Raw genomic sequence first — 27,358 nt, 5'->3', positions numbered from 1 at the left:
GGCATTTTGTTACTGAATTCTTTCTCTCTTTGGCATAATATTATTAAGGTTCATCATGTTGTAACATGTTTCAGTACTTCATTTCTTCTTATTGTACAGATATATTACACTTTATCCATTTATCAGTTGATGGATATATGAGTTGTTTTTATCTTGGAGTATTGTGAATAATGCTGCTACAAACATTTGTACACACGTTTTTGTTTGTTCTTGTATGTTCTTTATTTATTTTGGGTATATTCCTACACATGAATTGCTGGGTCATATGGTAACTCTTTTTTTGACTTTTTTGAGGAATTGTCAAACTGTGTTCCAAAGAATATTCACCATTTTATATTTTCATCAGCAATGTATGGGAGTTCCAATTTCTCCACATCCTTGTTAATACTTGTATCTGTCATTTTTTAATATTTTTTAGAGAGAAAGTGAGAGAGAGAGAATTTTTTTAATATTTATTTTTTAGTTTTCAGTGGACACATATCTTTATTTTTTTTAATTTTTATGTGGTGCTGAGGATCAAACCCAGCACCTAGCGCATGCCAGGGAGCATGCTACCACTTGAGCCACATCCCCAGCCCCATGTCTTTTTTATTATAAGCATCTAGTGGGTGTGAAGTGACATCTCATGGTGATTTTGATTTCTCTTATATGGTTTCTCTTATATGTGGAAGCTAGAATAAAATAAAGGAAATGGAAGAGAAGGATACAATATGGATACAACTGGTGTGATTTTTCAATGATAGCTTATGATATCAAGTATCTTTTTTTAGAGGGAGGGAGAGAGAGAGAGAGAGAGAGAGAGAGAGAGAGAGAGAGAGAGAGAGAGAGAGAGAGATTTTTTTAATATTTACTTTTTAGTTTTCGGCAGACACATCATCTTCGTATGTGGTGCTGAGGATCGAACCCCGGACCGCACGCATGCCAGGCAAGCATGCTACGGCTTGAGCCACATCCCCAGCCCTGTCAAGTATCTTTTAATATTTGTTGTTCATTTATATATTTTCCTTTTGAAAACTGTTTATTCAAATCCTTTTCCCATTTTAAAATATTGAGTTGTCTTTTTAATTTATGATGTCTAAGAGCATTTCATATATTCTAAACACAAGTGCCTTTTCAGATATATGATTTGCAAAGTATTTTCTTCAATTCTATGGATGGTCTTTCACTTTCTTGATGGTGTCTCTTGAAGCACAAAATGCATTAATCATGATAGTGTCTAGTTTATCACTTCTTTGGTTGCCTGTGCATTTGATGCCAAACCCTTGTATACATTTTTTTTTAATTTTGTTAGTTGTAATTGACACACTACCTTTATTTTATTTATTTTTATGTGGTACTGAGGATTGAACCCAGTGCCTCACATGGACTAGGCGAGCACTCTACTGCTGAGCCACAACCCTAGCTCCAAGATCACAAAATTTAATCCTATGTTTTTTGTAAAAGTTTTATAGTTCTAGGCCTTACATTATTTTTGAATCCATTTGGAATTAGTGCTTATACATGATGTGAGGGAGATGAGGTTTCAATTTCATTCTTTTCCATGTGGATACAGTTGTCACAGCACCATTTCTTGAAGATAATACTCTTTTTTTCCATTGAGTTTTCATAGTATCCTTGTCAAAAACTGATGAACCATATTATGTCTGGACTCAAAATTGTTCCAGTGGCCTGTTTCATTGGCCTATGCTTAAATTTATGCTAGTGCCACATTGTTCAGATGACTGCAGTCTTGTAGTAAGCTTTGAAATCAGGGAATATAATTTTCTAACTATGTTCTCTTTTTAAGGATAGTTTTAGCTGTTCAGCATCTCTTGCAATTATGTACATTTTACAATTATATTGTGTACTTCTACAAAAAATCCAGCTTGGGGAGCTGGGGATGTGGCTCAAGCGGTATCGCGCTCACCTGGTATACGTGCGGCCCGGGTTCAATCCTCAGCACCACATACAAACAAAGATGTTGTGTCCGCCAAGAACTAAAAAATAAATATTAAAATTCTTCTCTCTCTCTCTCTCTCTCTCTCTCTCTCTCTCTCTCTCTCTCCCTCTCTCTCTCTCTCTCTCTCTTTAAAAAAATCTAGCTTGGATTTTTATAGGAATTGCATCAAATCTGTAGGTCAATTTGAGGAGTCCACTATTGAACAATAGTAAGTCTTCCAATCTATGAACATGGGATTCTTCTATTTATTAGATCTTCTTTAATTTCTTATAGCCAAATTTTGTACTTTACATTGTATACATCTTGCATCTCTTTGGTTAAATTTACTCCAGTATTTTATTATTTTCATGCTATTGTAAATAGAGTGGTTTATTAATTATACTTTTGAAATATTCATTTTTTAGTTTAGATAAACAGAACTGATTTTTATAAAATTTTATTTCTTTCATGGAAGGCTTTTCAATATGGATACAACTGGTGTGATTTTTAATTCAGAAATCATTGTAACAGAGCTTAGTCTGGGTAATATCTATTTTTTTTTAACAAGCCCTTTGCTTTTTGGAGATAATGAGGTCCTGAAATAGGAACAGTTGACATGGAAAAGAAGTGTTTATGAGAGCACTTTGGTCTTCTTTTTAAAGGAATTCCATGTGCATCTTCTTTTCTCTCCCACAATATCTCTGCTTCAGTTCAGACCCATGAAATCTTTCTCTTGAAGTTGTAGTAACAATAACTGTCTTCTAACTGGCATCCTCCATCTCCAGTCTAACAACCTCTTGCCCCTCCAAATCCTCTGTTCATTCTGACATTACAGTGATATTTTGGAACACAAATATGATATATTGAAAAATCTAGTGGCTATTTATCTTTTTCTCTTTTACTTTTTAGCAACATCTGTCAGGTTTTACCATGCTCTTTATGAAACACTCTTCCCTCTTGACTCCTGGGAAACCACTCTATTGATTCTCTTCCTATTTCACCAACTTATTTTTCTAAATTTCTTTTGCTATATTCTGCTTCTCTGCTCAATCTTTGAATATTGGAGTGCCTAGGGTTCTGTCCTAGGACTCTTATTCTACATTTACTCCAAGTAGATATATACATTAACAATCTCATCCGGTCCCATGGCATTAAACACTGTCAGTGCTGATGACATCCACATTTTTTAACTTCAGATTTGGCTTTCTTTCATCAACTTCTATATTCAGCTTTCCATTTGTATGACATCTCAATCTTAATATGTCCCAAACAATACTTTTGACTTTCTTCTATCTTCAATTATGGCATTTCCCATTTTAGCAACTAGATGTTCAAGCCAAAATCCTAAAAGTGACCTCAATTCTTTCTATTATTTTGTCTCCTGCCCGAAATCTCTAGCAAATCACATTTTCCCTAGTTCCAAGACATCCGAAATCCATCCACTTAACCTTCATCTCAACGCCCACCACCTTAGACCAAGCCTAAATTTATCTTTTTATTCAGATTTTTTTCTATTATTTATTCCCAGATGACTACAATGGCCTCCAAACTAGTTTCTTTGTTTTAATTCTCTATCTCCCCATTCTACTATTGACAATGTGGCCAGAGTAATCATTTAAAAACATAAATAGGGTCTGGTGCAGTGGCATACACCTATAATCTTGACTACTCAGGAGGCTGAGGCGGGAGCATCACAGTTTGAGGCCAGCTTCAATAACTTAGCAAGACACTGCCTCAAATTAAATAAATAAATAGATAGATAGATAAATAGATAGATAGATAGATAGATAGATAGATAGATAAGGGCTGATGGCGTCTTTCATTGGTAGAGTATCCCTGGTTCAATTCAGTAGTACTGGAAAAAAAAAATAAATCAGATCATGGTACTTTTTTTTTTTTTTTTTAAGAGAGAGAGAGGAGAGACAGAGAATTTTTTAATATTTATTTATTTATTTATTTATTTTGGTTTTCGGCGGACACAACATCTTTGTTGGTATGTGGTGCTGAGGATCGAACCTGGGCCACACGCATGCCAGGCGAGCGCGCTACCGCTTGAGCCACATCCCCAGCCCCCCTCATGGTACTTCTTTACTTAAAACTTGTTAATGGCCTTCTCTGGCACATGAAAGAAATCTAAATCTACCATGCCCCACATACTGTATACAATATGGCTTCTGCTTATCTCTGTGACCTTATGTTGTACCAATTCCTCTCATATAATTGTGTCACAACCACAGTAATTTATTGCCATTTCTTAAACACATTAAGCTCATTATAGTCATAGGGTTTTGCTTTAGCTTTTCCTTCTTCTTATTGTTGGTTCTTTCTTCTTATTCAATTATTACTTTAAAAGTCATCTCCTCAGGAAAGCCTAGCCTCCCAATCTAAATTAGCCTCTTCACTCAATCTCATTGCTATCACATTGCTGTTTCATTTTCATCATAGAACTTATCATTATTTAATACAGTCTTGTTTAGTTTTTGCTTTGCTTGTTTTGTCTCTACATTAGAATGTAAGCTCTCTGTGAGCAGAGGCCTTTTTTATCTTATTCAGCACTTAGGACAAGCCTTTAGCAAATATTTATTGAGTGATAAGTCAATCTGGAGCACAGTGACAGGTCAGGGCTAAAAGAGCAAGGAAAAGAAATAGAGGTTAGGAATATCCCCAGGCGTGGATGATGGCTACTGACAGCAGGAGTATTACAGAGGTGGAAGACCTAGTATAGGCTGACTCACACCTTCACAGAACCAATTGTGTATGCATACGTGTGTGTGTGTGTGTGTAAGAGAGTGGTTATGAATAATTTGCTCATATGATTATGTACAATTTGTACTTGTAACTTTTCAAAGAATCACCACACATTTTCTCACACTGTCTTTCTAATCACTCTTTATGTTGGAAAGGTAGGTATTAACCCAGGGGAAACAATTTCTGGGGGGATAACTGAGACTAAAATCCTAGTACTGGAAAATAAAACATAAATCAGATCATGGTACTTCTGATCTGAAGAAGTATTTATGAGAGCACTTTGGTCTTCTTTTTAAAGGATAGAGATTACCAACTCTATCCATTGGTTCACACTCTACCTTCAAGAAATAGTGGAATGGGGGCCAGAGTTGTGGCTCAGTGGTACATCACTTGCCTAGCGTGCATGAGGCACTGGGTTTGATCCCCAGCACCACATTAAAAAAATAAATAAATAAAATAAAGGTATTGTGTTCATCTACAACTAAAAAAAATTTAAAAAAAGAAACAGTGAAATGTCTAGACAATCTCATGAAAATAACATGAAATGTGAAGCATATTATTGTTTTCTATAGTCATCCTACTGCACAATAGCACATCAAAGCTTCTTGCTCTTATCTAATTATAATTGAGTACCCTTTGATCAACATTTTCCCAACACACTCTATACCCTCCTTAGACTATGGTAACCACTATTCTACTCTCAAAAAAAGATGTAGACATTGGACTAGATAATTTCTAAGGGCCCTTCCAATTTTAAGTATCATTCCACAACAATTCCATAACTCTTTTATTATAGATAAATCCACTCTGCCTCCTACTGTTATGTAGATGAGAAAACAGAAATGTCTCCTGTTACCAGATTATAAAAGTCCCTGAGCTCTGAGATTAGCAGAGGAAACAAAGTGTGCCCCCTAGGGCTGCAGCACACTTCTCCCTATGGCTGTAGTCTGCTGTGAGAGGTAGAGTATAGCAGGAGATCTGCAGTAACCTGTTGGAGATGGTGGCACAGCTAATGGGTAAGTCATTAGTACGCCCAATGAGGTCACTCAGCTCACACCTTGTCATCAATGTTTATATATTTTTACTCTTTGCAATTGCAGCACAGCACACAAGTGTGCTTCAAAGGTGCCAACACAATAGTTCTTGGATAACTGTGTCTGAAACAAAACATCCACACTGATCTTGCCTTTGGCTTTGTGTATATGAACCATTACTGAAACTTTGTTCTGCCTATGGTGCCTAGAAGCCTGGTGATTTCCTATGACTGCAATCTAGAATTGAAAGGCTATGTGATAAATCGGTCCTTACTGACTTCAAGGGATATTAACAGCACACTCTACCTTGAAATTGGCTCTCTGAACCTGTTGTAGAAAAGACTTAGTAACACTTCATAGAAGCTTCCTTACAGACAGACTTTCTTTTCTCTGAAAGATAAAAATAAATTAATTATACATAAAGAAATAAAGAAACCTTACTGTGCTGTTTCCAGAGAAAGAAACAAACAAAATAGCCTTTAATTAGAGATCTATAAGGTCAAGTGTGCAGGGAACCATGTGGCATTTAGGTAGCCAAAAGATAGGTTCTACTGACTGTGAGAAACAATTTTGTCTTTCTATACTAGTGGGACAATCCATTCTATTAGGACTGAAAGACAGAACCCTGAGATACCTCCAGCTCTTAGCAGAAATCTAACAAGAATAAAGTAGTTAATTCATTCATCTACTCTTTCCCAAGTGCTAGAGAAGCTCAGAGAGATGCCCATATGCTGTATCACCCATGGATTTTAGGATATGTGCCCTTTGATATTGACATATGCTTAGGATTGATTCTTAGCTTTTAGAATGCAGAAATTAGACTGGATCATTGCCTCCTCTTCCAGGATGATGAGGTTCTGGGGAAAAGATCCTCATTAATCAAATTCAAATAAATGGATTTTAAAACCAAAAGACCAATTTAGTAATTTATAGTGAGGCATAACCTTCTACTGACCCTTATACACAATGATTTCCATATGTTGGGATTTTATCAAGCAATTAAATTTACAGAATAATTTAGGAATGATTCACACTTTTTGAGCCCCTACTATGTAACAGAGACTCTGAGATATTCTTTATATGATTTATCTTATTCAAATATCATATCAATCCTATGATATACTATGAAGTACAATTTGACCCTCCCTGCCCCTGCCACCATTGTAGATGAGGAAATTAATCCTCAGACAGAAGAAATAATCTACAGATGGTAAATGACAAACTGTATAACTCCAAAGCCATAGAGTGTCATAATAATAATAGAAGGTACAGCTCCTTCCTCAATTAACTAAGAAGAATGGGAGGGGAGGGAAGGAGGAAGGAGTCCTATAAACAGAAAACTCAGACACTTCGCCTATGACTCAGCTGAAGCTGTGACTCAGAGCAGACTGAAGGTCACTCAGCTAGCTGGAAATGACCCTGGACTTTATATTAGAGCCAATACATGAGCACTGTAGCTCTGGTTGTTATCCTCACCTGATCTTTCACACTGCCACTCCCCCAACATTATACATCCCTCAGTCCTCCACTTCCAGCTTCTCTCTCACAAATGTGATCAAAGGTGACAGATAAACTGCCTGGGTGTGCTGTTTAGGGAATGGGGAGGGCAGGGATGGGTTCTGAGGCACCAGGAAGGGAGGCAGAGAAGTAATTTCCAGGGTCCAGGAATTGGGCAGCATCCCAAACCAGTCTTTTGGAAGCTGCGCAATTAGTAAGGATGGGAATTCTAACCCCTTGATGGGGCTGATGTTGATCAGACAGTAGAGGTTCCTCCCCCAGGATGCTGAGAAAACAGAATCCTCCTCCTCCTCTCCTCCTCCTCCCCCTCCTCCTCCTCCTCCTCCTTCTCCTCCTCCTCCTCCTCCTCCTCCTCCTTCTTCTTCTCTCTCTCTCTCTCTCTCTCTCTCATGGTATGACCCAAGCAGGATACATTTTTTTTTTCTAAATCAAACCCCATTCTTGCAAAATAAAATAGTTGCTTTATATGATATTCTGTAATTCCCACATTGGATGAAACTGGGTTGATGAGTCTACTTACCTCTGGTTTGCAGAGGTGTCATTGAGATAAAAGAACCTAATGGTGGGTATTCATTTCCAGCAGTTCTTATATTAATCAACAATTTGCTGCCTGCCAGTTGTAGGCACAGTGAGAATTTATGGTTACTGTAATAAGCTGTGGGATGAAGGAGAATAAGGACTAGAAAGGATGGGTCTCCTAAGGGAGACGCCTTTTAACCTGCGTAAACCTTCAAGTACCTCAGCCGAGGATTTCTGTACATGCCAGCCTGCCCATCCTGGTCTTCCTGACTTTTTTTCTTTCTCACATCACTTTACTCCCTAATGTCTTCCTCCTTTCCCCTCCCTGCAAAATAGGCTGCCCACTTTTACCAGGGTAGCAGGGAAGCAGGAATCAACTAGTCTGGGTAACACCAGAATTTTCTAACTCGAGCCTTGGGCTTTCTGTTTTCTTATTTTCCGTCTTTCCATTCCATGTGCATCATGCCACCTGCCATCCCCAAAACACAGATACAACATATATATCTGCACCCTTCACCCAAGGTGCAGGCTTCCCTAACAGTAGGGCAGTATGATGCAGCCTCAGGCCATTGTCAGTACCTTCTACCTCCTGGATTAATGGGCTGTGAATTTCACTTATCCCAATTATATAACCCTTGGTCAACCAATTCCCATAAAGCTTTTCTTTGACCTAGTTGTACTTCTCAATTTAATGATTTCATAAGTTACAAGAGGTGTGGCTGTCAGGTTGCTATATAAACTTTTTCTCTACTGACCTTTGCCCCCCTAATAAAAAGTTAAATAAAAAAGTAAAAGTAATGAGGGCTGGGGTCATAGTGCAGTGGTCGAGCACTTGCCTAGCATGTATGAGGCACTGGGTTTGATTCTCTTCACCTCATATAAATAAATAAAAATAAAGATTCATTGACAACTAAAAAAATTAAAGTGAAAGTAACTATTCAACAAGGAATTGGGTATATTTAATGTATAATTTTATGTATATTTTATGTATATTTTATGCTTTTGCACACCTAGGAATGCTTGAAAGCCTTCTACCTCAGAAAAATTCAATTTGTCTTCTAGGATTTTTGCTTTGTTTTGTATTTTTACATTTACAACCAAATGTCCTATTGAGTTCTCTCAAAAAAGAAATAGCAACTTGGTAATTATTCCTCAATTATATATGCTATTGCTAAAAGATGTTTGTCATGCCTGGATTCTAAAGGCTGAAATAGAATGGACAAGAAGAATTGACAACACACAGCAGAGGGAAATTGGAAGTACTAGAAGACTGGCAAGCCTGAAGTCACTTTAAAAAAAGATCAGCTCTAGGCCCAAGAGATGAGGACACAAAAGCCCTAAATCCTGTGCTTGAGAGAATAGAGACCAAAGAGTTAGGTCTCTGGGCAACCGAAAGTCAGGCCCCAGGCAGGTGGCTGAGGAACAGCATAAATCCCTAACAGCAAAAATTGAACTGGAGGCTCAACAATTGCCTTCTGAAGTAAGGCTGGGAACCCTAGATGCCCCCTGTCCAGGAGTAGGAGCAACAGAAAGTTGTTTGGGAAAGCTGTAGACACCATTTTATGCCTACCAATCTTCCAAATTCACCCTGAAACAAATGTAAAAATAATTCCTTGATGAGGATAATATATATTTTTAAATATAAAAAAGAGAATCATTAGAGAAATTTTTAAAATTTCTGTTCCTTTACTACATACTGTCTAAATAGAAGTACTATGTAAACTCAGTTTCAAGGCAGTCCCCTGGCCACCCTGGTGCCTCCCTCTCCTTGGCACACTTTCTCACCTCCCACTTGGAATCATTTGAGGCTCATATGGATGTTCTAGAGCTGCCAGTGTCCTCCATCCTGACCCTTCATTTTCAAGTAAGAGACTCACAGTTTACACACAAAAATGTGGTGTTATTATTGTTGATTCTTCATGGCTGAGTGTAAGAGGGGACCCATTCCAAGGCAACTTTCATTTCCAAAGGAGCTCAGACAGAGCAGGGCTCAGTTTTTTATTCCCAAGGCCCCCATGTAAGGGTGAACATTGTTTGTGGCATATACTTGCCTAGCCAAACAGGAAAAGCAAAAGAAGAGAACAAAAGAAAAATAGGGAAGGAAAAACAAAACAAATCCCACCTCAGACTGGGTCAGGTATCCCCCTTGCCAGCATTTCCAATGGGTGGGGCACTGCTCAAATTTCTTGACTACTGAGAACCCTGAGGCCATTACCTATCCAACTTCAAATTCCCTGACACCCAATAATAGGGAATTCCTTGAAATTGACTTTGCACCCCCTTCCCTTCTGCCCTTCCACGCCTCCCTAATCCTTTGGCTGTAGAGAAGCCCCTTATCCCCAGATGTTAGATGCTAAAACTGTCTTTAGATTCTCAGGACCCAGATAGGCCTTTTAAACACCTTTCCTTACTAAGTACTCTGTAGGAGGTTGGAACCTACTAAGATGTCCTTGAAAAGACACACCCACTCCACACTTGTAGACCAAGACCCTGCCCAGCCTACAGCTCTCTGCCTCCTCCCCTCCTGATAAAAATCCTTCACACCTCTGAGCCTGAGAATAAGAGACCTTTGAGGAGCTAGCCCCTGTATCCTCTTCAGGGCTGGCCTTGAATAAACCTGATTCCTTCTTACCAACATTTTTCTTTCTAATATTAGTACTTGAGTCAGGACAGCCCAAACAATTGACTTTGATAATAATGTTTGCAGATGAGTTATTGTCAAGATGTAGATGAAGATCTGCAGCATAGCATTCAGGACTTTTTACCTTAATCCACAGAAATCATCATTGATGGATTGAGAAGAAAACATGAATTTATTGAAAGCTTCTTGGTAGCTCAGAGTCTCTGGGAGAGCTGGGGAGCCAAGACCAGGTCTCTGCAAGAGCAATGACCATCACACTGCAAAACTAACCCACTCAGGACACTATTGCAGTCTTTGCCAATGGCATTAAACATGGTAGCCTGGCCCATTAGGATTCTCAGCACTGAACCAGGAACTCCATCTTGATCCAACTATTGTTGCTGCTAGAGAGGCTCTGCCTCCCACCAACACTTATCAGTGAGGACTTCCCCCAATATTGGAAGAGATTGTAGAGTCTGGGAAGTCAAAAGAGAGAATGTATTAGTGTGCTAGTTCATCTTAATAAAATGCCACAGACTGGATAGCTTAAACAACAAAAGTTTATTTTCTCATAATTCTAGAAGTACAAGATCAAGGTGTTGACATTTCTGGTTTCTTCTAAGGCCTCTCTCTTTGGCTTGTAGAAGGCTACCTTCTTGCTGTGCCCTCACATGGCCCTTTATCTTCTTCTAAGGACACCAGTCAGATTGGATTAAGGCCCACTCTGATGACTTTGTTTAACTTGATAACATCTTTAAAAGATTTATCTTCAAATACACTCACATTAAAAGGTACTGTGGTTAAGGTTTCAATTTTATAAATTTGGGGAGGGGCATTCAATTCAGCCTAGAATAAGGACAAATGTTTTTTTCCCTGAGTTTACCATCCTGCCTTGGGCACTGCTGGCCCACTACTCTATTCCGTCCACTCCTTCAAAAGGCAAACCAGGTTATTCCCTCTCCCACAATCTCATCTAATACCAGATACTTTTTGTTCTCTATTAATGTCTCAGCATACTTCGTGGCTGCACTTACCTAAATTAAAACATCTGGAGTCCTTAAACCTCCTGATCCGATATTCTTCTTGATGATCTATTGGACTTCAAATTGTTCCACCTAATGGCAGCTAATTGCTGTATGAGTATCAACTCATGACATGAGAGCCAGATGGATGGCAATACCCAGGAACATTTCACTATCATGTTCCTAAAGACAAACTCTGGAGAAAATGATTCAGAGTGTGACCTCATTGTCCTTATATATGTACCACTGTTAATCTAAAAAGGCTAGGTACAGATGTCATGTATTCATTATCAGAAATACATTCTTTTCTTTTTTTTCTTTTTCAATCTACTTCTAGGTCACTGAGGAGTATTAATTCAAATATTTCTCTATCTGGCTCTCATTTTGCAAATTTTCATAATCCTGTTTTGTAAATTGATAGTTGTTAATACCCCCCCCAAATAGATATGGCTGTTAGTAGAAGTGACCTAGCTAAAAAATCTGTTTTAATAGAGGGAAATGAGTTTGTTTTGTTTATGAGCCCATATATATATACATCTTCCATGCTCAATCTGATGACCTCTTTTCTTTAGCCAAATAGAATGTTCTTTTCTTTAACCCGACAACTAAGGGATGGGAGAGGTGAAGGGAGGTGTAATGCTACTCCTGACAAAGAAGGGGTTGTAACTGGTTGTAGCAAATGCAGGATAGAATAATAATCAAAACTAGACTTCTAAGAAAAATACCAATGTTGCTTCCTGAATTATGGTTTTTTTTGCAAAACAGAAATCTATGGGAATCATAATCAAAATGCAAATGCATATTGTGAAACCATTTAAAACTCTTGGGGAAAAGCCAAGGCTCATTTGAGAGAGATGCTAGCAGCCATCAGCTGGACCAAGCAGGTTATGACTGGGTGTGCAATGCTCAGGGATTATTGTGAGAAAAAGGGAACTGAAACCAAAAGGACAGACAGTGTAATACAAGTTTCAAGAAATAAGAGTTTAAGGAGTAAGGGAGAGAAACCAGGTAGAAATATGATTGTGAATCCAAGATGGGAGAGCCCAAGTGTGGAGAAGCAAGAACAGAAACAACAAAAAATGTGGGAAAGAGGAATTGAATGTCTAAACAACTTCGGTCTCTAGAAAGACTATTCCCCCAAAGTCCCCAGATTCCCAGATCAGAAGTTAGAGAGGAAATGGAGAAGAATAATCCATGGGTATATGTTAGAACAACTTACATATTTTTTTTGTTTACACAAAATTTCCCCAGAAAGATTTGATGACATTTGTTTGTTGGGTCAATTCAAATAGTCAGCAATGCCTAGGAAACTATGTCAGAATATTTTGCAGGGACAGTCCTCAAACTCGACAAACTGAGAAATTTGGAATTTGAGACAAGTCCAAACATAACATGTTGCCCTGATATGCTGAACTACCAACAAATCACTGTAATATCATGGGGCTCTCATGTTAATACAAACCTAATAGTCTCCAACAGTTATGGCTTAAAACCTCTTATTAAGGATTTTGGACTTCAATGTGTAGAAAGCCTTATACAGGGAGTATATATATGGACTTAGTAATTCAGAGGAACTCTGTAAGCTGCATGCAAAATTGTGAATGCGTGTATGTCATTTTTCTGGAGAGCAGATGTTGTCACTTAAATACAACAACATAAAAAATGATGAATGAAGGTTAAACTGTCTGCTCAGATAACCAAAAAGGACTAGAAGGAGACTAAAAGGGTAATGACTATCTTTGCCTGGAAGGACTTTTTCTAATTTTTTTTTCAATGCTTGAAACCCAGGGCCTCACACATTGCTAAGTAAGTGCTCTTCCACCAAGCTCCATTCCCAGTCCCCTTCCACTTTTGTGGAAGGTCTCTGAAGCTCATGCCCCTCTGCAAGCCATAGTGACAGAACTGTAAATCTGAGGGGAGAGACAGTGCTCTTGAGAGTCCCTCTATTTCATGAAACCCTGTCAGGGTGAAACATGAAAGTGATGACTAGAAGAGTCATTTGATCAAGACCTCACATTCATGAAGGGCCTCAGTGTTTGAGGTTATCTCATAGAAAGGTTATTTTTCATACATTCACAAAGATTCGTGGATGAAACTACAGAAAGACAACATTCATCATACAACTTTAAGCTAGTGTTCCTTTTCCAGACCACAGTGCATAGATTGCATTACAAATTAATTTCATATAAACCCTGGATTTATCTTACAAGTAGCAAAATTATAATGTATTACACCATAATTATAGGTGAAAATGTGTCACCACAAATTTTGCAAAGTTATATTTGGCATATTCTAATGTGTATTTTCCCCCACATACTCAAAATGCCATTTTAAAAATTGTGGTTAAAAAACACATCACACAAAATTTGCTATCTTAGCCATCTTTAAGTGTACATTTGAGTAGCATTAATTATCTTTACATTGGTATAGAAGAAATCTCTAGAACTTTTTCATGTTGTAAAACTGAAATTTTCCCCATTGAACAACTCCTCACTTTGTCTTGTGAATAGGAAAATCATATTAAACGTGTGAATGTGTGTTACCATAGATTTTGTAACCTTATCTTCGACATTTCCTTGGTTTTTGTTTGTTTCAATACATTGGAAGGATCATAAACTAAAATGATGGGAAACTTTATTAGCTTTTGCAATTTCCTCATTCATCGGGCAAATTCAACCATTCATTTAAACTGCCAGGTATGCTGGCCCACAATGGACAGGAAGAGGGAATGGACAGGAAGAGGGAATGGGTTGGTCAGAGAGAGCAGTAGTTCAGCTTGGCTGAGCTATGAGGAGACCAGGAGGATGCTTTGATGGAAGAAAGCTCCCCTATAATGGTGAACACTCTGGAAGAAGACTGCCTATGTCCGCATCCTCTTCCACTATTTGATTACTCTGTGCCATTGAGCAAATTCCTTGACCTCTTTGAGCCTCAATTTTCTCTTCTATAAACTGGGGTTGACAATTGTATTAACCTTAAAGGACTATTGTTTTAAAGAGCATTTCACCAGATATAGTGACCCTCAATATATATTAGCAGCTTCTCAGAACCATTATTTTAATTATTATTATTTGTCTCTGTGTAATGGTGACCAAAGAAATCCTCTCTAACTGGATGTTCCTGAACCAGGAACCTGAATCTCCATTTTGTTATGACCTTAATGGGAAGAGTAATGACAGACTCAGACACTTGAAGTCCTAGGCAGGGAGAATAGTTTCAGTCTTATGGTTGGAAGTGGGAGGGTTGGAGACTGGCTTTAAGCAAAAGAATAGGAGAACATTGTCCCTTATGCATGTTCCTATAGCCTCTGAAATGGCTATTCTGGAAATATCTCTCAATTACCCCATCATAATGTCTCCAAAAGATCTCTGATAAAATGCAAAAACATTATATAAGAACTCAAACCAGAAATCTGGACTTGTAGCACTTCACATGTCCATGTGAATTAGTTTTCAGGATTGCTTTCTCCTGAAAAATGGGCATTAGAGGAAAGTTAAATGCAGAGAAAGGAAAAAGGCCCAGAGCCAGTGGTGTGCTGGTAACCGGCTCTCTGTTGGGGGTGCCCTAATTTCTAATGTGGCCTAGAATCACTGTAGCTGAATTCAGCTACTAACCTAACCTCACTGAACATGGACTTGGGAAGAGATGCTCCATAACACACCATTCATAGTGTTCCCATCACAGAGATTCAATGGACCTAAATAACTTCAAGAGAATAGATAACATTAAAAGTAGTACAATAAGGGGTTGGGGTTGTAGCTCAGCAGTAGAGCACTTGCCTAGCACATGCCAGGCACTGGGTTCAATCCTCAGTACCACATAAAAATAAAATAAAGGTAGTGTGTCCAACTACAACTAAAACAAAATATATTTTAAAAAGTAGTACAATCATTAGAAAGTGATAAGTTTACAGTATTTTTTACTATTTTGAATGTAATTCATTTAGCTATCAGTTTTTCTCACTTGTTTTTTTTTAAATAATGGCTGTTTTTAATAGCAGGCTTGCAAAATTTCTGAAATCTTAAAAACTGGCTATCATAAGCCACTATGAGCCAGCTGCAGTACACTGCAGCCAGATCTCCGTTCTGTTTGGTTTATCAAGATGGGGAGATTCGGGGTGGGGATGTGGCTTAAGTGGTAGCATGCTCATCTAGTATGTGTGGGGCACTGGGTTCGATCTCAGCACCACATAAAAACAAAGTGAAGATATTGTGTCCACCTAAAACTAAAAAATAAATATATTTTTAAAAAAGATGGGGAGATTCATCTGGGTTTATGGTCCCAAAGCTTCCAGACTTACATCATTATACAAAGTACATGTATGAAAACTTGAATTGGGTGTCAACATACTTTATATACAAACAGAGATACAAAAATTGTGGTATATAGGTGTATTAAGAATTCTAATGCAAAAAAAAAAAAGAATAGCATTACATTAGATTAGGTAGAGGGAAGTGAAAGGAGGGGAAGGAAAAGGATGTGGGGATAAGAAAGATAGTAGAATGAAACAGACATTATTACTGTATGTATGTATGTGACTATATGACCAATGTGATTCTATAATATGTATACTCAGAAAAATGAGAAATTATATCCCATCTATGTATGATATATCAAAGTATATAAGTATATAAATATTTTTTTAGAAAAATATATATTTTTTAGTTTTAGTGGACACAATATCTTCATTTTGTTTTTATGTGGTGCTGAGAATCCAACCCAATGCCCCACGCATGCTACTGCCATGTATAACTAATTTGCTGTGCCCTTCCCCTGCCTCAGGCAATGGCAAGGTCCTACTGAGGTGGATGGCGCAAGGCATCCATCCTCTGGAGGAGCGCAGTATGTTTCTGGGAACGGGCTGGTTTGTTTTTGTATTCCTTTAATAAGTATAGTTGCGGCTTCTCATATGACCATTAAGTATGAAGGAAAAAACATGACTTTCCCAATTAATGCAACTACTTCTAAGAATAGATCTATTTGCTCTAAATGCAATGATTCAGCTGTGGAGTGTAAATTGTTAATGTCTAATGAAAAACTCCCTGTATTCCTGTCAAGGAAGTTTTTGAGAAATTAAATTAAAATCTAGAGAAGAAGAATTAATGTTAAGAAGACAGATTAGTGCTTAGTACTGGGCAACTTGTTCTTGTTCCTGTGCACAATGATTTGTGCTCTTACTCTTGTTTGATTAAAATTAATAGCAAGTTAACCACTTGCCGTAACCATGGCACCAGTTCCAGTCACTAAGTCAAGAAAGAATAGTCAAGGTATAGGCCAATAGTTTGGGACATTTCTAACTATTATTAAAAGTTAACTAAGCAGGGGCTGGGGATGTGGCTCAAGCGGTAGCGCACTCGCCTGGCACGCGTGCGGCCAGGGTTCGATCCTCAGCACCACATACAAACAAAGATGTTGTGTCCGCCAATAACTAAAAAATGAATATTAAAAATTCTCTCTCTCTCTCTCTCTCTCTCTCTCTCTCTCTCTCTCTCTCTCTCTCTTAAAAAAAGTTAACTAAGCAGAAACAATTCAAAGCAAAATGCGAACTGAAAGGAAAAACGCTTGCTTATGCATAAGCTAAGATACATTCTTCTATTCTAATTGTAGCTGCGTAATTTTGTTTCTTTGAATAATGATTCCTATTTTGTAACCACAAAGTACTGTGAGCCTGCCAAAATGAAAACTATATATGATCAACTTCACAAGTAAAGATTGGGATCAGAACCTTCATTTTAGTGTCTGTGTTGTTTCTCCACCTCCCTTTTGCCAACTCCTCTCCATCCGTCTCCTGAGACCCCCTGTTGGAGCTGGTCTCTGACACTAATTAAAACAAATAAAAATTTTTAAAAATCACAGATCTCTACTCCATTCATGCCAACTCCTTTACCCCCATCTCCACAACCAGTCTCCCTATTCTGAACAATCCTCAGAAAATGTCCATTTCCCCAATACTGCAAAAAAAAAAATGTACACACCACCAACCCACCAACCCCATTTCTCTTCCTCTGGTCCAAAGCCTTGGGTCCAGCTATAGGCATCCAGATATGCTGAGAGGAATCCCATAGTGATTACCCAGTGAATCTTGACTTGACCAGCAAGCTGGGTTCTCACAAACTGGTCCTTTACCCCTCACCCAGAGGTCTGTTGCCCAAACCTCTCTAGAGACAAGCTGTTGGTTTAAATTGGAAAAAGACAAAAGCCTGAGAAACTGGGCCCTGCTTTTCTGTCAGGAACTACCATGTTTTTAACCCAGTGTTCTACCAGGCTAACTGTGTACAGTGTTCCACACAACTGGTGAATACTCTTTCTATGGAACAGTAGACTCTCTTCATGTGTTGCTTCTTCTGTCTGGAATGTTCCTCAAACCTTCTCGACTTTTTCATCTGGAAAATGTCTCATTCTTTTGGATTCAGCTCCTGCAATGCTTTCTCCTTGAAACCTTCCTTGAACACCTCCCCATGCAGGATGAGGTGGCTTTCATCTCAGGGCTGCCATGTTCTCTGTGGTGGATGGATCTGTGTTTTCTTCCCTAGGTTGTGAGCCTCTTAAGTCAGGCACAGTGTTGTATTCCTCTCTGTGGCCCAATGCCTGATTTATGATGTGTGTCTTGTGAACACCTGTTCCATTAGTAAGGGAATGCATCAGAGGGAGGCATTAATGCCTTTGGAGAGCCTGGACTAAGAATTACCACTATGTCTGAGCCTGTATTTTCCTGGAAGTTTCTATAGGTGGAAATACCTCTGGTGAGCATCTTCACATTTATACCTTGAGGTAGACATGAACACTAGAATTCCTCTTTCTCACCTTAAAAATGCTTTCATCTAGCCAGGTGTGGTGGTGCATGCCTGTAATCCTAGCAGCTCAGGAGGCTGAGCAGAAGTATCATGAGTTCAAAGCCAGCCTCAGCACTTAGCAATGTCCTAAGCAACTCAGTGAGACTTTGTGTCTAAAAAAAAAAAAAAAATTGGAGATATGGCTCAGTGGTTAAGCACCCCTGAGTTCAATTCCTGGTAACTTCCCCTCCCCACAAGATGCCTTCATCTGTGGATTCATAGCCCTGTAGATCTGGTGACCCACAAAACTTCTTCCTTTCAGACATCTGGCATCCTGAAGGGAAGACTGGGTTACCAGCCTTTTCTTCATGATGCTATTTCCTTATGGGACTTTAAACACATTCAGGAAAGATAGAAACAGACCAGCCCCTTGAAGGGTTTATGGACAAGCCTTGATATTTCTTGCTTCTTGGCTTCTATTTAAAAAGTCATGCATGTCTATTTGGGGGAGAGGATTATAGTTAATATCTGTATAATCTCACATTTGAAAACCAAATCCCAATATATTTTTGTTAAACTGTCAAGAGTCATGTTTGCTCAAATCAAAATGATGAGAGCAAAATTGGGATATACTGGGTAGTTAATGACTATATGTAGGCTAGTGCTTGTTGAGTTCTGTGAGCTGGAATTCGCTAAGCACCACCGCATTTCATCCTCACAACAACCTTATGAGATAGATGCTATTACTACCATCATTTTATAGATGTGAAAACTGAAACAGAGATGTTAAGTGACTTAAGATCACATGGGTAGCAAGCAATGGAGGTAAGATTCTATCCTATACAATCTAATTCTAGAGTCTGTTTTCTATACTGCTACACTTTACTTATTGATATTAGATGTATTTATGAATGAATTCATATAGTAGAAAAGCATTGTGGGTCACAGGACCATCTGTTTTGGATCAGGACCCCCAAAGCTAATTTTATTCCTAGCTGGACGATGATCCCAATTCCTTCCATGATCACAAGAAGGACTGGGAGTGGAGGTGTGTGTCAATTGACAGAGATGGTGATTAAGGGCTTCTCTTTTCCAGCTAAAATAGCCTGCCTCAGATCTGTCAACCTGGATTTCCATGCATAGCGGTAGAGATTTTCCCCAAGCAGCAGGTTTTGAGGAAGAAAACTCCCAGAGTAGAAAAGTGATGTAAAGAAAAGTGGGTGGGGAGATGTCAGAAGGAACATTCCCTGATACAGCCTTTCCAGATAAGCTATAGCTGCTTTAAAACAATTATGTGGGAGAAGGGGGCCACCAGAACTACAAATCCCTTGTTCTTCCCAATTGCTATGGTTTAGATATCAGGTGTCTCCCTAAAGCATATGTGAAATGATGCAAGAAAGTTTCGAGGTGGAATGATTGGGTTATGAGAATCTTAACCTTATCAGTGCATTAATCCTCTTATAGGGATTAACTGGGTGGTAGCTGTAGACAGGTAGGCTAGGGTATGTGTGGATGGAGAAGGTGAGTGGCTGGCAGTGTGCTTTTGGGTTTTATACTTTGTCTGGGTCAAAGGAAATCTCTTGTAGTGTGAGGGAAGCAGCATGAGGAGGAGATGCCACTGCAGCCACAACTGCATTTGTCCTTTAGGCCCAACAAAAAGCACAGAAATGCAAAAACCATGGCATTAGACTCCAAGCAGGGCAGTGAGGAGCATAAGCTGTAGGCTTCACCTTGCTCCACCTGGCCTGGGAACACGCACCCAGATTTTTCATTTCTCTAAAGTCTGCAAATGACTGAAAATTATAGGAATGTTGATCTGGATGTTTAAGTAAATTTTAACACATAGGTGCACTCACAAATCTGAAACCTATGAATGGGAATCAGCTGTGTATGCATGTATATACACACACCCATATGTATGGAAATGTGTAGGATTTTGTTAGATTGTGGTTGACATTTTTTTGTTGTCTGAATGTTATAAAAGAAGTCATTTTTAGAAAGAAGTTAGATATCCAGTCTTGATCACAGCAGTGCTGCTGAGATACCCTTTCTCCCGACATTCCCTGCTAAATAATACCAAGTGTATCACCACCCCCATTTATCTAGTATATCATCATGTCTTTGATTTTTATTTCTATTAATATTGGAAGAGCTTTGTATTTGCCTATAGTTGTGTAATAAAATGATCTAATCAACTCAGGCTGCAGCAATTTTGAAGTGACATTCCTAGAATGAAAAGGAAACTCTGTTGCAGAACTTTTGTGTGATCAAGTCCATTAGGCTTCAAATAATAGGGTGTTTTTATTTTCTTTATAATTTTCTCCACATCCAGTTCAATTCAAGAGAAGAGCCCAGAAGGCACATGCCCCAGAGACCTCTCTTTGGCATCCTTGCACCATTTCAGCCAGCCTGCCCCGGGTGCTGCAGTCACCCAGGAAGCTGTACAGGGCCTTGAAGCTTGTAAACTCACAGACACTGACCGAGCCATTGTGGAGGACCCGTTCGATGCCAGTGCCAGGCCCCAAGAAGACCGGATGCAGACGGGTCTCCATGGGGATGTCAGTGCTCCAGGTGTGCACAGAGGCTCAGGCTTAGTCATGCCATTAGGACCACAGCATAGGAAGAGCTGTTCTGTGGAAGAACTCAGAGGGGGACCGGTGTGCCACTGAGTAGAACCTACAGTCAGACACTTCTCACTGTACTGAAGTGCAGTCCAGCAGGAATGTACTTGAAGGGCAAATCGATCCATTTTAATTTTAGATTTCAAGTTAAGTACTGTTGGAAGAGGGAATTGGAATTCAAGGGCCTACTGTGTGTCAGGCATTTAATCTAATGCTGTTTTCCCCACTTTACAGAAAAGTCAACAGAGGGTCAAGATTAAAGAGATCCCTCCTACCACCCCTTGTCACCCAGACAGTCTCACCTACTGGTAGAGAATATGGACCAGAGATGGAGTGGCTAGGGGACAAGGCTAGGTTCTACCCTAGCAGTCCTTTCATAATTGCCACTAATAAGAATACGTTATTATTCTAAGTTGGAGAGAAACCTTCATCTTCCCTTTAGAAATTGTTTTCTATCTTGGACCAAAGTACAACTCATGTGCAAATTGTGTTTTGTGGGTGTAAGTGGGAAAGCAGTTAAAGACCGTGTATCTGTCTGAGCACATTTGAGGTCACTAACCAACCCCATCTGTGCCTTAAATGTGCAGCCATAACTGCTAAAGGCAGGACCTAGCATTTTAGGTGAGTGGAGTGAGATGCAGATGATATCCCTTTGTCACCCTGAATGTTGATTTAAACTTTCAAATCCAAAATGGCAGATGGTCAACTGCACAACTCCCAGTTCTGACTTTTGGAAACAATTCTCTATTACTTGAATCAATGCTCTCTAAAGGATGAGACTTTTGAAAGCTTAATTAATGAATGAATGTCTCCACTTGCTTTATCTAAAATTTATTAAGTAAAATCTTTGAATATTGAACTCATGTTTCTTTTCTTATTCCTGTTCCTTTAAGACTTCACTATTGAGAATCCGTGGGATGATAAGTTGATTCTCAAACTTCTGTCTGGGCTTCCTAAACCAGTGAGTTCCTATCCAAATACTTTTGAGTGGCAATGTAAACTTCCGTCCATCAAGCCCAAGACTGAATTTCAATTGGGTAAGAACTTTATGGGTGATATAGCTTTGAATTCTTGTTCATCCATGGAACGTTGATGGTGATTCATGTGTATGTGAGATTCTCCTCCTGTCCCCCAGCCCCAGTAAAGAGTTACAGCTACAGTATTGAGAAATCTTGTTAATCCATGGCTATAGAACCATGAGTGCTGTTGGACTGGAACACATTTAACTCAGAGATCTCTATCAAAGTAAAAATGCACATGTGTAGGCTGGGGAAGCTCAGCAGCAGAGCACTAACCTGGCATGTGTGAGGCTGTGGGTTTGATCTCCAGAACTGCAAAATTTAAAAAATGCAGTTAGACTATTTAAGAATTTCTTGCAGATTTTATAGTCAAAAACAGGCATTGATAAGAAAATGAGGATTTTTTTTTCCATTCTGACGACTTTTCAATATACTGAAGCACTAAGGACATTGATAACAAGCACATGTGCAACTGTCACCACTATCTTATTATTAAGTTTTTATCATCCAAATGGAAACTTGGTTATTTTTTTTTTTTTAGTACTGGTGCTTGAACCCAGGACCTCACATGTGCTGTGCAAGGACTACTACTGAGCTACATCTTTGGCCTTTTTTATTTTATCTTGAGACAACGTCTCCCTACATTGCTCAATCCAGTGTCAAACTTGTGATCCCCCTGCCTCAGCCTCCTAAGTAGCTGGGATTACAACATGCACCACCACACCTTGCAGAATGGAAACTAATTCTGTATGGACAGTGTGTGTTATATGTTTCTTAAGAAGAGGGATAGTATTATATACTCATTTGATAATATTTCTGGAAAACTCTTGAAGAATACTCAAAACTAAAATGGTTGGCTTAGTGGGAGTAAGAAAGTGGGTGGGTGTGGATAACGCAAGAGCAAGGCTTTTCACACAGAGAGCCGCTGTAGGCCTTCAGAACAATTGAGGGGCCATCAGAGTTCCCCATGCCCACCTCCCTGCCCCTCACCCAGATCTTCTGTTAGTGTCTTGAATAAGTGTGCCTGCTGATTGTGACAGTGATGAGCCAGTACCGGTATGTGGTCAAAGTCCACCATTTCCTTCCAGGTTCCCTGTACTGTGCGTTCTGGGGTTTGGAACGCTTGGCAGATCTCCTCGCTGCAGGGCACTTCAGAATAATTGGCCTGCCTTGAGTCTTCTGTGCTTTCCCCTTCTCCCCTTCCTCTGCACCCCAGAAGCCCTGGCAGACACTGACTGGGCCCTTTATTCCACAGTTGGCCTTTTCTAGAATGTCATGTGTTTGAAATTACAGTTTGTAGCCCATCAGGCCATTTCCTGACACTTAGCAACAGAATTTAAGGCTCCTCTTTGCCTTTTCATGGCTTGCTAGCTTTTTTTGAATCACTGAATAGTCCCCACCGTCTGGATGGCTCTGTACCCCACAGCTCATTTACCCATTTATCTACTAAAGGCCACCTCGTTGCTTCCAACTTTTGGCAATTATGAATAAAGTTGCTTTAAACATTGTATGTAGGTTTTTCTATGGACGTATTTTTAACCCATTCAAGTAAATACCAAGGAGTGTGATTGTTGGATTTCGAGGCATGAATATACACTCATCCCTCAGGTCTGCACAGGCTAGCTCTAGGAACCCAGTGGGTGCCAAAGTCCATGATGCTCAAGTTTCTCATATAAAATGGGTAGCCGTGCATATAACTTAACATATACTTTAAATAATTTTGAGGTTACTTACAATACTTTGTACAGAGTAAATAGTTGATATGCTCTATTATTTAAGGAATAATGATTTAAAAATATTTGTACATATTCAATCTATAGTTGGTTAAGTTTATAAATTTGGGGACTGGGGATGTGGCTCAAGCAGTAGCGCGCTCACCTGGCACGCCTGCGGCCCAGGTTCAATCCTCAGCACCACATATAAACAAAGATGTTGTGTCCGCCGAAAACTAAAAAAATAAATATTAAAAAAATTCTCTCTCTCTCTCTCTTTAAAAAAAAAAAGTTTATAGATTTGGATCCTCATATACAGAGGGCTGAGTGTTTGCTTATATGAGAAAGTGCCAAGCTCTGCTAGTGTGGCCATACCATCTGTGTCTTTATCAGCAGTGAGCAAGAACTCCCTGCTACACCCTCGCAGCTTTTGCTGTTGTTTTTACCCTTCTGGTAGGTGTGCAATAGTGTCTCACTATTTCAGGGTGACAACAGTGATGTTCACCAGTGAGAGTGAACATTTTTTCATGTGTTTACTTGCTGTCTGCATACTTTTAATGAGCTATGTGTTCAGATCTTTTGCCCATTTTTTAATTGTCATATTGTAAAATATCAAGAATTTCTCAAATAGTTTAGATAGCAGTTCTTTATTAGATACTTGTTTTGCAAACATTTTCTCCCAGTCTGGTTTGTCTTTCTATTTTTTTTAAATTGTGTCTTTTAAAGCACAGAAGTTTTAATATTAATGAAGTCCAGTTTATCAGTTTTTTTTTCCCCTACAGGTCATGCTTTTGGTGTTACATCGAAAAACTCATTGCACCAGTGGAAACTATTTGTCTTCTGTATTCTTTTCTAGAAGTTTTATAGTTTTATTTTTTCTGTTTCAGTCTGTGCTCCATTTTGAGTTAACCTTTGTGCAAGGTATAAGGTGTGTGTCTAGGTTCATTGTCACTTGTGCATGTCTGAATGCTTGGCACCACTTACTGAAGACACTGTTTCTCATGTTTGATCCTTTGCCCAAGAGCAGTTCTAAGTCTGTGTGGTTCTGTTCTGCACTCAGCTCTTTTCCATGGGTTTGCCTGTCTCTTGCCAGCACCACAGGGTTATGGTCAGTCTCAGAGTGGGATGAAGTCAGCCCTTTACTTCCTTCTTCCATCTCAATATTGTGTTGACTTTCTGGGTCTTTTGCCTTTCCATATAAACTTTAGAATCAGTTTGTTGGCGTTCACAAAATAACTTCTAGATTTTTATTGAGATTGCATTTAGTCAAGTTGGGAAGAGATGACATCTTGACAAAATTGAATCTTATCCCTGTACATGGAAATCTCTCCAATTAAATCTCCTTTGATCTTTCATCAGAGTTTAGATTTTCTCATATAGATCTGGTACATTATATATATTATTACCTAAGTATTCTTTGTTTTTTAATTTCTCATTCTAATTGTGTATTTCAGGAACATAGGGAAGTAATTGTATTTTATATATCTGCTTTGTGTCCTATAAGCTTTCTATATCCACTAATAGTTCCAGGAGATTTTGTTACTGTTGATTCTTTGGATAGTCCTGTCATCTATAAAGAAAGACAGTTTTATTTCTTCCTTTTCCAATCTGTATACTTATTTTTTAAAAATGTCTTATTGCTGGGCTGGGGATGTGGCTCAAGCGGTAGCATGCTCACCTGGCATGCGTGCGACCCGGGTTCAATCCTCAGCACAACATACAAACAAAGATGTTGTGTCCACCGAAAAACTAAAAAAAATAAATAAATATTAAAAATTCTCTCTCTGTCTCTCACTCTCACACTCTTTCTTTTTAAAAAAATTAAATAAATAAATGTCTTATTGCACTAGATGGGAATTCTAGTACAATGCTGAATAGAAATGATAAGAGACATCCTCACCTCATTCCTGACCTTGGGGCTGCATCTATGTAGTGTATCACCATCAGGTCTGATGCTGGCTATAGGTTTTGTACATGTTCTTTATCAAGTTGAAGTTTCTCTGATGCTAGTTTGCTCAGCATTGTTATGAACGGATGTTGGATTTTATCAAATGTTTTTCCTGCATATGTTAATATGATCATGTGATTATATTATGTGATTATTCTTAGCCTGTTGGTATGATGGGTCAGGTTAACTGATTTTCAGATGTTGAACTATCCTTGTTTCTTGGATCATTGCTATGGTTTGAATGTCCCCTTCAGATGTCATGTTTAAATTTAATTGCCATTGTCACAGATTAAGAGGTGGGATCTTTAAGAGTTGATTAAGCCATGAAGGCATACCCTTACGATTGAACTGAGGCCATTGTTGCTGGGTGGGTTAGTTGTAATGGGGGTTCTGGCAGGCCATCTCCCGCCTCACCCTCACCATGTGATGCTTCCACCATCTTAGGATGGACCATGAAGATCCTCCCCAGTTCTAGCCCCTCAATCTTGGACTTGTCAGCTTTTGGGACTATGAGCCAAGTAAATCTCTTTTCTTTATAATTTATCCAGTTCATAATATTTTGTTATAGCAGCAGAAATCAGACTAAGACAGTCGTGGTATATAACTTACTGTATACATTGTTGGATTTTACTTGCTAATGTTTTGTTAAGATTTTTACATTCATGAGAAGTATTTGTCTGTGTGTTTCTTATAATATCTCCATCTGGTTTTGGTAACCTGGAAATGCTGACCTCATAGAATGAATTAGGAAGTATACTCTACCACTATTTTCTGGTAGAGATTATAGAGAATTTCTATAATTTCTTCCTTACAGATTTGATAGAATCTGTCAGTGAGTGCATCTGAACCCGGTGCTTTCGGCTTTAGAAGGTTATTAGTTATTAATGCAATTTTCTTAATAGATGCAGAACTATTCCAATTATCTAGTTCTCTTTATGAGCTTTGATAGATTTTGTCTTTCAAGGAATTGGTTCATTTCATCTAAGTTTTTCTCATTTGTGAACATTATATTCTGAATACTCTCTTATTATGTCTTTAGCGTCCATGAGCCTTTCATTTCTCATTATTTGTGTCTTTTTTTTCTTAGCTAACCTGACTTGATGTTTATCAATTTTATTAATCTTCTCAAAAACACAATTTTTGGGGTTTTCTTATTTTTCTCTATTGATTTCTTTCATAATACTTTCTTTTGTTTACATTTAATTAGTTCTTTTTTTCTTAAGTTCCTAAGGTGGAACCTTAAATCATTAATTTTATATCTTTTCGTTTTGTTATTTTTATTCTTACTTTTTTGTAAACAATTCTTTTTTAAAATGTGTTATTTTTAGTTATATACTCTTTCTTCTTTTCTAAGTCCTTTATGAGACTTCTTCAATCCATGTGTTATTCAGAAGTGTGTTTAATCTCCCAAGATGTAGGGGCTTTCCAGCTGTCTGCGTTAATGGATCCCCAGTTTAATTCCACTGTGGTCTGAGAGCAGACATTATATGATTTCTATTCTTTTAAATTTGTGAGGGTGTATATTAGAGCACAGAATGTGGTCTGTCTTGGTGAATGTTCCAAGTCAGTGTGAGAATGTCATATATTCTGTAAATGTCATTCAGATCCAATTTGCTGGTTTTCTGTTTAATAGTCCATTTCTTTTTTTTTAATGTTTATTTTTTAGTTTTAGGTGGAAAATATATTTATATTTTACACAATATATTTATTTTTTTTATTTTTATGTGGTGCTGAGGATTGAACCCAGTGCCTCACGCATGCCAGGCGAGCCCTTTACCAGTTGAGCCACATCCTGAGCCCCTTAATGGTCCATTTCTGATGGAAGGATATAGGAATCTCCAAGTGTAATAGTGAAGTCACCCATTTTACTTGCATTTCTATAAATGCATGCCTCATATATTTTCAC

The 27,358-nt window shown here is 38.5% G+C and overlaps 1 pseudogene across 1 annotated transcript in view; it reads left to right on the top strand.

The window, feature by feature from the left end:
* The window catches only part of LOC144372358 (mitotic checkpoint serine/threonine-protein kinase BUB1-like), a 216,638-nt pseudogene that overhangs the window by 177,679 nt on the left and 11,601 nt on the right, over nucleotides 1-27,358 (top strand). Inside the window, exons 12-13 of the transcript XR_013432373.1 lie at nucleotides 20,485-20,723; nucleotides 21,667-21,810. The product of XR_013432373.1 is annotated as a mitotic checkpoint serine/threonine-protein kinase BUB1-like (transcript). The remainder of the gene's footprint in view (nucleotides 1-20,484; nucleotides 20,724-21,666; nucleotides 21,811-27,358) is intronic.

The sequence above is a fragment of the Ictidomys tridecemlineatus genome (assembly GCF_052094955.1).
Source record: "Ictidomys tridecemlineatus isolate mIctTri1 chromosome 12 unlocalized genomic scaffold, mIctTri1.hap1 SUPER_12_unloc_7, whole genome shotgun sequence".
NCBI lineage: Eukaryota > Metazoa > Chordata > Mammalia > Rodentia > Sciuridae > Ictidomys > Ictidomys tridecemlineatus.
Note: the sequence above shows the minus strand (reverse complement) of the source record. Positions and strands in the feature narration are given on the sequence as shown.